Source organism: Corvus kubaryi, unplaced genomic scaffold (assembly GCF_017639235.1).
Source record: "Corvus kubaryi isolate FWS band 111438036 unplaced genomic scaffold, C.kubaryi_AGA036_p1.0 37142, whole genome shotgun sequence".
Classification (NCBI taxonomy): domain Eukaryota; kingdom Metazoa; phylum Chordata; class Aves; order Passeriformes; family Corvidae; genus Corvus; species Corvus kubaryi.
Window position 1 is genome coordinate 509,491 of NW_024581036.1, and position 10,981 is coordinate 520,471.

The 10,981-nt window shown below is 41.6% G+C and overlaps 1 long non-coding RNA gene across 1 annotated transcript in view; it reads right to left on the bottom strand.

The window, feature by feature from the left end:
* The window catches only part of LOC121661338, a 20,149-nt gene extending 9,872 nt beyond the window's left edge, over positions 1–10,277 (bottom strand). The window contains exons 1-2 of the long non-coding RNA XR_006014927.1: positions 10,267–10,277; positions 9,031–9,036 (exon numbers count right to left, since the gene is read on the bottom strand). This is a non-coding gene — a long non-coding RNA (uncharacterized LOC121661338). The remainder of the gene's footprint in view (positions 1–9,030; positions 9,037–10,266) is intronic.
* Between the last annotated feature and the right edge of the window lie 704 nt (positions 10,278–10,981).

Sequence of the window (10,981 nt, forward strand, 5' to 3'; positions counted from 1 at the left end):
ACTCTTATAGGCTGTATGTAAATGCTATAGGATTTGTATCTTGTATTAGATTGGTTAGTGACAATTAGAATATTCAGTACAGAAGATGATTTATTGTATTGTAACCAGGACTTCAGACTTTCTGATTCTCTCTTCTCTATTCCTCTCTTCCACTTCTACTCTTACCTCCACTCTTGCTCTTACACCCTCTCTCTCTCTCTCACCTGCTTACTCTCTTGGGCCTGCTCAGAGCTGAGTCTAGCAGCTCTGAGCAGTGCCCCAATACCCACACCCTTTACAATAAACCGACTGTGTCCCAAGACCTGCCTATAGAGATCTCCATCCGTCTCCGTCCCGACCGAACCCGCCCGTAACCTACAGAAGCATGCTGCTTTCATGGCTCTTCAGTGCTTTGAATGTAATCAGTTACATCGAATCATAGTGATGGACTCCATCACTCCACTGCTTTAGAAGATCAATCTAGTTTTGTGTTTGCTTTACTTTTGGGGGAGAGGGAAGCTTCAAGGCTTGCATAAAATGTCAGAAACTCAATAAAAACTTTTTTCTATGTGACTCTTTGCCTGGAAGAAAGTATTTCTTTAAATTTCATTTGCCATACAAAGATATTCACAAATATATTTTAATTCATTCACTGTTTGCTTCAGATGCATGTTAAACTGCAGCATTAAGATGAGATACAGCCTTTGGCAGGCCTCAGAAGATAATAACATATACATCGGATATAAGGAAAACTGTTTTCATCACAAGGATGGTCAAACACTGGAGAAGACTACAGTATCTCCATCCTTGAAGATATGTAAAACTCCAGTGGAAAAATTCCTGAGCAGCCTGAAGAAGATTTATATGAATTACTCTATATTTCTATTCTATTATTCTATATTTCTGTTCATCTCAGACATTTGTAGAAGTTCCAAAAACCATAACAGTAAGTAGTTGTAGTCTGTCCAGCCAGTGATCCACAGGCTGCAGACCACCAGCACCAGCAGCTTCAGAGAAGTTATTGGAGCCACACTCATAGAACTGTTCCATTTCTGATGGAAGTGTTACATGACAAACAAGGGGGCTCTTCTTCCAGAAAGCAATTCACAAAATTGCTGTTGTTCCAGTTAGCCAAATCTGTTGTTTCGTGTTAGGTATTTGTACTGCAATTCTGCATCTGGTAAGACTGTAGCAGCTAATGGAGCTATTAAGGCTCTGAGAATGAGAAAAGGCCAAAATCACAGAATCACAGAATGGTTTAGGTTGGAAAGGACCTGAAAGATCATTCCATTCCAGCTCCTCTTCTGTGGGTGGAAACACCATCTAGTAGACCAGGTTGCTGAAAGCCACATCCAACCTGGCCTTGAACACCTCCATAAGATAGGTTGAACTTCAAAATACAGGTTGTAAACTAGGTTTTGAAGCATCCTCAGAAGACAATACCTACACAATCTGACTCTTTTCTGTATTTTGTGCTTTTAAGAATGATGGAGATGGAGGTGCCTTATGTTTAGAGGGAGAGGAATGATGAAAAGAGGGATGAATGGGTATGAGAAACAGATACTTACCTAGGAGGCATTGCTTAGTCCCTCTCATATTTCCTACAAGAGATTTTTGCAGTTTTGCTACAAAATTAAATGACCCATACACACATGGAATTTCAGTAAGCATAACAAAAACAGAAGGAGAAAAAAAAATGTCCAGATTCTATTAGAAAGCAACCGGTTTACTCTACCCTCACTCTATAGCACTGCCTACAGCAAATGAGATCTAGAGCCTTTGCTGGAGTGTGATAGATATCTAATCAGTGCCTGGTAAAATTATGGAGGAGATTATTTTGGGAAGTATTGAAAAACACCTGAAAGACAATGCAGTCATTGATCACAGCCAGCACAGCTTCATGAGAGGAAAGCCCTGCTTATCAAACCTGATTTCCTTATGTGACAAGGTAACCCACCTGGTTGATCAAGGGAAGCCAGTTGATGTAATCTTTTTGGACTTTAAGTAAAGCTTTTCATCTCTGCCAGGATCCTTCTGGATAAAATGTCCAGCATTCAGCTGGATAAACATATCATGGGATGGATGAGCGGCTGGATTATGGGTCAGGAACAAAGGGTGATAGTGAATGGGGTGATATCAGACTGGTGACCTGTAACTAGTGGGGTTCTGCAGGGCTCCATCCTCAGCCCTGTGCTCTTCAACATCTTCATAAATGCCTTGGACACAGGACTGGAAGCGATATTAAGCAAGTTCACAGACAATACAAAACTGGGAGGAACTGTTGGCTCCCTCAAAGGCAGGGAGGCCCTGCAGAGAGACCTCAACAATTTAGAGGACTGGGCCATCCCCAATCAGATGAAGTTCAAGAAGGGAAAGTGCTGGAATCTGTACCTGGGATGGGGCAACCCTGGATGTATGGACAGACTGGGGAATTTGATGCTGGAAAGCAGTGCCACAGGACAGGACCTGGGATCCTGGTTGAAGGAAAGCTGAAGATGAGTCAGCAGTGCCCTGGCAGCCAGAAGGACCAACTGTGTCCTAGGGGCATCAGGCCCAGCACTGCTGGCCAGGTGATGGAGAAGATTGTCCTGCTCTGCTCTGCACTGGGGCAGGCACACCTTGAATATTGTGTGCAGCTTTGGTCAGCACAATATATGAAAGATATTAAGCTATTGGAGAATGTTCAAGGGAGGGCAAAAAGAAGCACCTTGTATGCACTTATGAAGCTGTATGAGGAGTGTATGAGGAGCACTTGGTTTGTTCAGCCTGGAGGAAACTGAGGGGAGACCTCATCAGGTTCTGCAACTTCCTCGTGAGGGGAAGAGGAGGGGCAGACACTGATCTCTCCTCTGTGGTGACCAGTGACTGAACCCAAAGGAATGGCCTAAAGCTGTGTCAGGGGAGGTTTAGGATGGATATTAGAAAAAGGTTCTTCTCCCTGTGGGTGGCTGGGCACTGGAACAGGCTCCCCAGAGAAGTGGTCACAGCACCAATCCTGACAGAGCTTGAGGACCATTTGGACAGTACTCTCAGGCCTACAGTGTGACTCTTGGGGGTGGTCCTGTGCAGAACCAGACACTGGACTCAATGATCCTTGTGGGTCCCTTCCAACTTGGCATATTCTGTGATTCTGTGAAATACACAGAACATTAATCTACAAATTTTAGTTTCTTGCAGGCTCCTCTCCCTTAGAAGCACTTACTCAGTGCTAGTACTTAGTCCTTTACATATTCCACCTCCTGCAGGTAAACAAGCCAAAGTCACCCTAGATCTTTTCATGCCCATACATGGATAGTTCCTGCATTTCTGTTTGGACACCATCACCTTAACACTTCTACTAAATTAGGTAACAGGATAATTAAGCATGAAAGAGGTTAGAACTGCCATTTTGAATACCTTCCTGAGCCTACCTGGTAGAGCAGGTTGTAAAAAATAAGGTGCTTTGCATGGCAAGGTGTTTGCAAATTTCTGAAATCATCCTGTTTTGGTACTCAAGAGTGGTTTCGACATTCTTTACAAGCTGCCACTGGGGCGTAACTGCATTATTTTTGAAAGAATGAAAGGAATGAAGAATGAAAAGCCTTTGGGGTTTGGAATTTCCCAATTCATTGAACTGTTCAGAAGTCCTTGGCTTCCAGTCAACTTCTGCTCTCGTGGTCAAACCAAAAAAAGTGAAATTTAAAAAGTTAATCCATTTCTTACACAAACTTAATGACAACAAGAACAACAATAAATTTAAAAATTAACTTCAAGTTAAAAGTGACTTTTGCTCTGAAACACCGATCCGCTCTACTGGACTCATAATTCTTTTCAGAAAGAATATTTTGTGGTTTGCTCTGTCCCCATCAATAATGTATCCACAATGTTACAATTCTAGAGCTTGGTAGGAAACACTTCTGTTAGCCAATAAATTTCTTCAAGACAAAAATAATTCCCCCTTTCAGTGTTGGGCCAGATCCCTTTTGCAACCTTTTTTCTCATGACAAACATCAGGGCAGGGAAAACCTGCCTGGAATGGGCTCCTAGCAGGGCCAACAGGGTGAAGAGCACCCATACACATGGGTTTTTCTTCTCCCTTCCCTACCTCTTTCAAGCCCTGCAGGCAGAGGTCTGTAGGCCTGATGAAATATTACCATCTGGATGACTCAAGCAAGATGGCTATACTCCCATTGAGTTAGTCAAATAATACAGCTCTGACATCTTCTCTGCAGAATGAATCACACGTGTAGGAACAGGCAGCCATTCAGATGTGTAAAAGGAAACACAAAGATAGGCATTCTCCTTGAAAAACACGGAAAAAGAAATTTGCCTCCCGACTAAGCCCTTAATTTGTAGCATAACACAGTCTTCCCCTCGTATCTAAAGGGCAGGTCTTTTAATGAGGTCATTTGGGAATGTACAGTTAGCATATTTTCATACTCTATGCCAAAAAGTAGATGTGTTTTCTTAACAAGTGCTTAACATCAACCTATAACCACATGCTATAGCCACAAAGACCAACTTGTCTTCAAAACAACTTTGAGTCAGGGAGAGTCTCCGCACTAGTTACATCAAGGCCCAGGTAATTTTTCAAAATATAACTAAAAGAAGCAAGATAAACAGTGTCTCATAAGACCTTGGAAAATGTGATTTACTTCTGCTTTGTATGCTAATTTCCCCGCTGAAGATAATACAACACGGAATTAATAGTTTAAATGCATTCTTAACCTATATATTACTCAATTTGCTTAAAAGTTGCATTTCTTTTATGTATCCTGTTGACAAATATTGAGTAGGAGAAATCCATGGATGTTTCTGGGAGTTAAGAAAGAAGAAACCTGTGTCCTTTCTATGCATCTAAGAGTCATAATATTCCCAATATGACCAACTTTTTTTAAAACAAAACAAATCAATCAAACAAAAACACACAGAAAAATCCCACAGAACACAAATGGGGCACAGCATTAAAAAAACATGTACTGTGAAGAACATCCTGGAAAACTCAACCCCACTGTTCCAAGAATATCATGAACATCAACAAGTGACAACTGTAATCAAGAAGATAAAGAATATATACTAACAGTATATTATAAAACATCATTTTACTTGGCTCATATGAAACTTATTCACGTTGTAGCTCACAATCTGTAGCACAAAGATTTGGTATCCTGAGAAAAGTTAACAAGGTGACTTTGGATAAAATTGGAGACCTTATGTTGCCCCCTCTCTTTCACTAAATAATGGATGTTATTGACACTTTACATTAAACAGATAAAATTTGTTTGTCAGCTCTAGGCATCAAGGCCTATGAAACAGATGCATATGACCCATGGCATTCTTAACTACCTCATACTATCATTTCCTACTCTGCTCTGAATTTTAAAGAGTTTACAACTGCCTAAAGACTTTTTTGGGGGGCTTTACAGACGTAAGTGTGAACTTAAAGGTTTTTAATTTTACCAAAGATAGTCATTATCATCTGTTTCCGCTTGGCTCCTTACCCACTTTACTTTTTCCAACAACTTATTTTATCACAGTCCTGCCACTGTATTTATCACATCACTAGGATATACTACTCCAAAATTAAATAGAGAACAGTTATTAACTAAGCTATGATTATAATAAGAGCTCCTGGCATTTATTTATTCCTTTAGAATAAATAAATTCCTTTTGACCCTGGTCTGAAACTCACCTAAGTAATGTGAGCCTTAAAACACCTTAAACTGCATCCTCTGGAGCGCAGTGTTAGTACAAGTTGTGGTAGTGCAATGCCAAACATGTTAGAGAATTTAATGCCCATCAGGTCCCAAAATAAATCCTCACACTAATTTAGCAGTTTCAATGCTACCTATCCCTCTTGATCTACTTTTACTCAAGTTTTCTCTGGAGGGAGAAAATAATTTGTTATTGCTTAAGAGAAGCTATGGCCAAAGACCAAATTTTTCCAAAATTATTTCAAATAGTCTTGAATTTTTTGAACTTTAAGCTTATAATCATCTGACATACTGGGAAACACACCAGGAAGACATAGTCCGCCTTGGACCACTCTGCACTAATTTTTTGTATCAGTTTCACTGCACAGACAACCTCAACTTTTTCCCTCATGTTGCACCTTACAAAGCATCCAGTTTTCATCAAGTCACGCTAAATTAACATCCCTTTTTTGCATTCTGCAGCTTAAAACTCATTGTTTCTCTTAAAATAAGACTTGTACAACCAGCAATCTACTAACAGCAAACTCCTACATGAAAACCTCCAGCACAACTCTCTACCATCGACACATTCCTATCCAAGAACTTTATATTGTTCCTAAGATTCCCACCCAAAAAACATCTGGAAACAAAGATCCACTGTCCCAATAACAGCTAAAGCTCCCCAACGATCTCTGTAAAGTTAAAACCAGGACTGCACTGTGATTTTGTTGGGATGTGTTAATGCAGAGCTGGGTTTGAAAGACCCTAAGGGTACACTTTACAATTTCATGTGGCATTTGCTGAAAAACCAGTATTTGCACTTAGAGAAGGGCACATAGAGAACCTTGTTTAAAAGAACCAGAAGAATGTTGCACTTCAGTGCTCTGAAGCTGAGGGGAATCAGGGAGATATGTAATACCCTATGGAATACCTTCTGCTCCATGTAGAATATCTGCCTGCATTACTAACCTGAAGACCCCTGCCCTAAGCGGAGATTTGGCATGGAAAAGGTACAAGAACTGTTTTCCAAGTGCAAATGCAGCATATTCAGTAATTCAGTCACAAAAGTAAGCAGCAGCATGAAATTAGACCAAAACCTTCAACTGATGCTGTTAAGGTGGCCCGGCCCTGGTGCTCACACACAGACCCTTTGACACTGAATACAGCTCTCACCAGAAGTGAGAATCACAGAACTAAATAATTTTTAAAACGAAAAATCAAGACATCACACAGCTGTTAGCCAAACCTGCTGCTTTTTTATGAGACTAGAAGTGGCACTTATTTCTGGGTAACTTTCAGGAATTACATTTGCAAGGTCGATAAAATGTAATATTTCTAGCAGATGATTCTCATTCCTACAGTCCTTTTACCCCTGATTAAAGCACATGGCCCAAACACACCATCAAAAGGCAAACAAACAGAAACTAAGTCAGTGTATTCCATCCCAAGGTAAGACAATAGCTTTTGTGTTATTGCAGCAGGTAAAGCCCAGTTATGCCATATAATTTCATTTTACCAAACTCCTCTAATTACTCCTTTTCTTTCCCTGATTACTAGGAGGGCCAGTAACAGGCCACAGCTGCTGGCATTCGATGTTACACTGCTCCCAGCAGCTAGAGTCCTGCCTTCACTTTTGGGTACAGCTTTAATTAGCCATGATACTTTGGAGGCAATTACAGCTAGAAGTTGATTTTTTTTTTTTTAAGAATTATTGACAGGCACATTCTTTGTCTCTCAGTGTGAAAATGGATGTGAAATTGTAGTGGACATGCTAAAAAAAGTAGACAGGTAACCTAAAGAAGGCCTATGTTTCAGGAAGATTCCAATTTTTAATATCTAGGTTTGAGAGAATTTTTATGGCCTGGGAGTTGATGTAAAGAGTTTGCAGGTTCCTGGTCAGAGACCTCAACTCTTGCTGCTCATCACTGTATAATGCTACACAGGGAAATACCCTCAGTGAGGTCACCAGGGCTCACCCCATTCTTAAGGAATGGTGCAGGCAGTGGGCCACAAGACTGGAGGTCTAGAATGTAAATCCAGAGTATGAGTTTTCCATACCCCTCTGTTTTATTGGCTTGCAAGACAGGGAAATGCAGAGCACCAGCCATCTAAACCCACAGGCAAAACATTGCTTTTAAAATACCCTGCTTGTAATTGTTAGGACAGCCTGAAAATATGGAAAAGTAGTATTTCAATGGCTCTGTTATCATTGCACAGGCATGGAAAACACTTCTCACACTGAATAATCCTCACCATTCACAACAATCTGCTGTTTAATTATGAATTTGAAGTATGGTCAAGATATTAAAGTCTAACCCCTTCCTTCATGGCAGAGCTGACTGTGACTGCCTTCTGTGACTACATCAGTGTTAAGGAGAACCTCCCACCTTGTCAAAGCTCTGGCTTGTGTGGATGGAGGAGAAAACATCACTGCCTACATTGAAGGTACAAAGCCCTGTGCATGGCATGGATAAATGAAACTCTTCAGACTGAATGACTGAATTACCTGTATTTTATGGCAGGTGTTAGGAGTCACAGGTTAACAGCACAATGTTGGCACAAGCTAGCATACCTCATAAAGTCCAATCTATAATGAAAATATAACATTAATATTTTAGGAAACTGATGTCTTTGTATTTTTAATGCATTCAAGCTGAAGAAGCAAACTTTTTCCCTTAAAAAGCAAATTGTTAATAAATAGCACTGTATACAGAGCTCTCCTGGGAAGCCACTGTCTGAAATACCCATTTCAGGACATCTGGGAGAACACCAGTTAAGTTTGTGAACCAGAAAGTAATATTCACCCAAAAAAGGTATCCAATTTACTGGTATTTCAATAGAATGCTCTTTCATTACCCAATTATGCTTCAGAGGAAGGGGTGAGTTTGTAATACCTTGACCATACCTTAAATTCTGCCTTGCCTTGTGTTGCTTTGCTTATGCCTGGCTTACATTACCTTGCACTCCATTATCTTGCCTTGACCCTGCCCTGCCCTTCTTCAGCCTCACCTTGCCCTTTTCTGTGGCCTCTGTCCTCTTTTCAGCCTCCACTATTTCCTGGCCTCTACTTCCCTCCTGCCTCCCACCACTTTTAGGGTTTTATATTTATGGCCACATCTTGCTTTCCAGCCTCCCATCCTTTTTAAAACATACACATCTTTTCTGCCTCTCCTATCCCCTTTCCTTTCTCTCCCATCCAGACTTCCAACCCTTTCACTCTCCCGCTCTAATTTAGCCTCCAATCACTTTTAGGGCTCCACTTTTTTCTAGCTACTTCTTGCTTTCCAGCCTCCCACTTCTTTTTGGACTCTCACACCATTTAGCCTCCACTCCTTTTTAGCCTTCACTTTTTCCTGGCTTCCACTTATGCTCCAGCCACCCACAGCTTTTCCATCTCCCACAAAATTTGACCTCCACTCTTTTCTGGCCTAAACTTCTCCTCAGGCCTCTCACCCTGTTTGGCTTTCTACCACATACCAGCTTCCACCTTTTTCTCTCCTAAAGTTTCACTCCAACTTAGCATCCCTTTCCAGACTTCTACCCTTTTTCACCCTCCCACTCCAATTTAACCTCCCACCACTTCACAGACTCCACTTTTTTCTGGCCTCTACCCTCATTCAGCCTTCCACCCCATTTCAGCCTTTATATTTTTCTGGCCTCTGCCTGATCTCCAGTTTCTCCTTTCTTGGCCTCCCACCTCTTTTTGCCCCTCTTTTCCTCCCCACACTCTTCCCTGGCTTTTCACCTTCCACATTTTGGTCTATACTTTGGGGTTTCTTTTGTCTCTGACATAATTGTGTCCTCCTGTCCTTTCAGCTTCTGCATTTCTTTCTCTCTCCCACCCTTTCTTGGCTCTCTACCCTTTTGCAGCCTATGTTTTTTCATTGTTTCTTCTCACTGACCTTTTTTTTGTCTTTGACTCTTTTTCAGACTCTACTTTTTTTTTTCTCTCCGGTTTCCTTTGCTACTGCACTTCCTTTCTGGCCTCCTTCTCATTTTTAGCCTCCACTTTTTTTTTCAGCCTTCCTTATTTACTCCATTTGCACACTTTTTTTGGCCTCTACCTTCTACACTGAGCCTTCTGTTCTTTTTCAGTCTCCCACTCTTCTTTGTTCCTCTACCCCTTTAGGGGCTCACCTTTATATTAAGCCTCCACTCTATTTAATGTTTTCTCCTTATTCCTCCACTCTTCATCAGACTCTCAGACTCCATTTCACAAAAAGATTTCGTGAGTGTCCCACAGTACTTTAGCCTCCCCCCAAGTTTCAGCCTCTACTTTTTGCCCTCCAGTCTTCCACACTTCTTTGGCCTCCTATCCCATTTCAGCCTGCACTCTTTTCAGGCCTCTAACTCCCCTCCGGACTCCCACCACTTTTCAGCCTCTCACAAGAAAAAATGTGCTAAAATCATGGACTGAAACGCAGCTGGCAAACACTAACTTTTTTTTTTTTCTGCTTTTCCTCAAGTAGTGTATTGAGAACATCCTGTGTTGTGTTTTGTGCTCAAGAAACTGTCTACACTGGGCAATGGGTTACCCGGTACTTAGTATCTAGGTGTCAGCCAAAGGGTTCCTCAAACCAAGGGATTTAAGGCTGCCCAATACTTCTAATAAGACTCAACTTTCCATTGCTAATCTGTAATTCTGCACCAAAATATTTAGGAAATTCATAGTTGCACAGCCTGAAGTATTAAATATCAGCTGTCTGGGGACTGGAGTTGTTTTGTGCAGCTCTGATTTTAGACACAGTCAATTCTAGGGGCAAAGCTAGGGAGGAATTCTTCATCCACCCACACAGGCAAGGAAAAGCCAGACCTTCGTCTCAGCAGCTCCAGCACTCTAATTTCTTGGCACTCTGGGATGGTGTGAGAAATTTTACATTTAATCATGAGGGCTGCCACCGGGTAAACAACGTACCAAGAACACTTGGGCATTTCAGTTTAAATTCTCCACAGATAGGCCAAATTTCCCTGTAACTGATATCCACAGACCCCTTTGAAAGGGGATGTGAGGCAATGGGAGGAAGCAAATGTCCCAAATGTCCCTGATAGTCATCAGCTGGGGGCAGGAGGCTTGGCTCTAGCTGCGGGAATGGGGAACAATGACCGGAAGAAAGGGAGATAAACAACCAGGAAACACAGAGGGCACAGTGGAGCAGAAAGCCACAAGAAAGCAGAGAGGGAGAGCTGCAAGGCAAAAAACAAACCGGCATCCAGTGTTGAATAGAAGGGATGCCTGTATCAGAAAGGAAGTCCTCAGAAATGTTAGATGGCATGTCAGAGTGAGAGTGCAAGTGGTAAAGGTTCCATGAGGCCATGGGCAGCAGGAACAC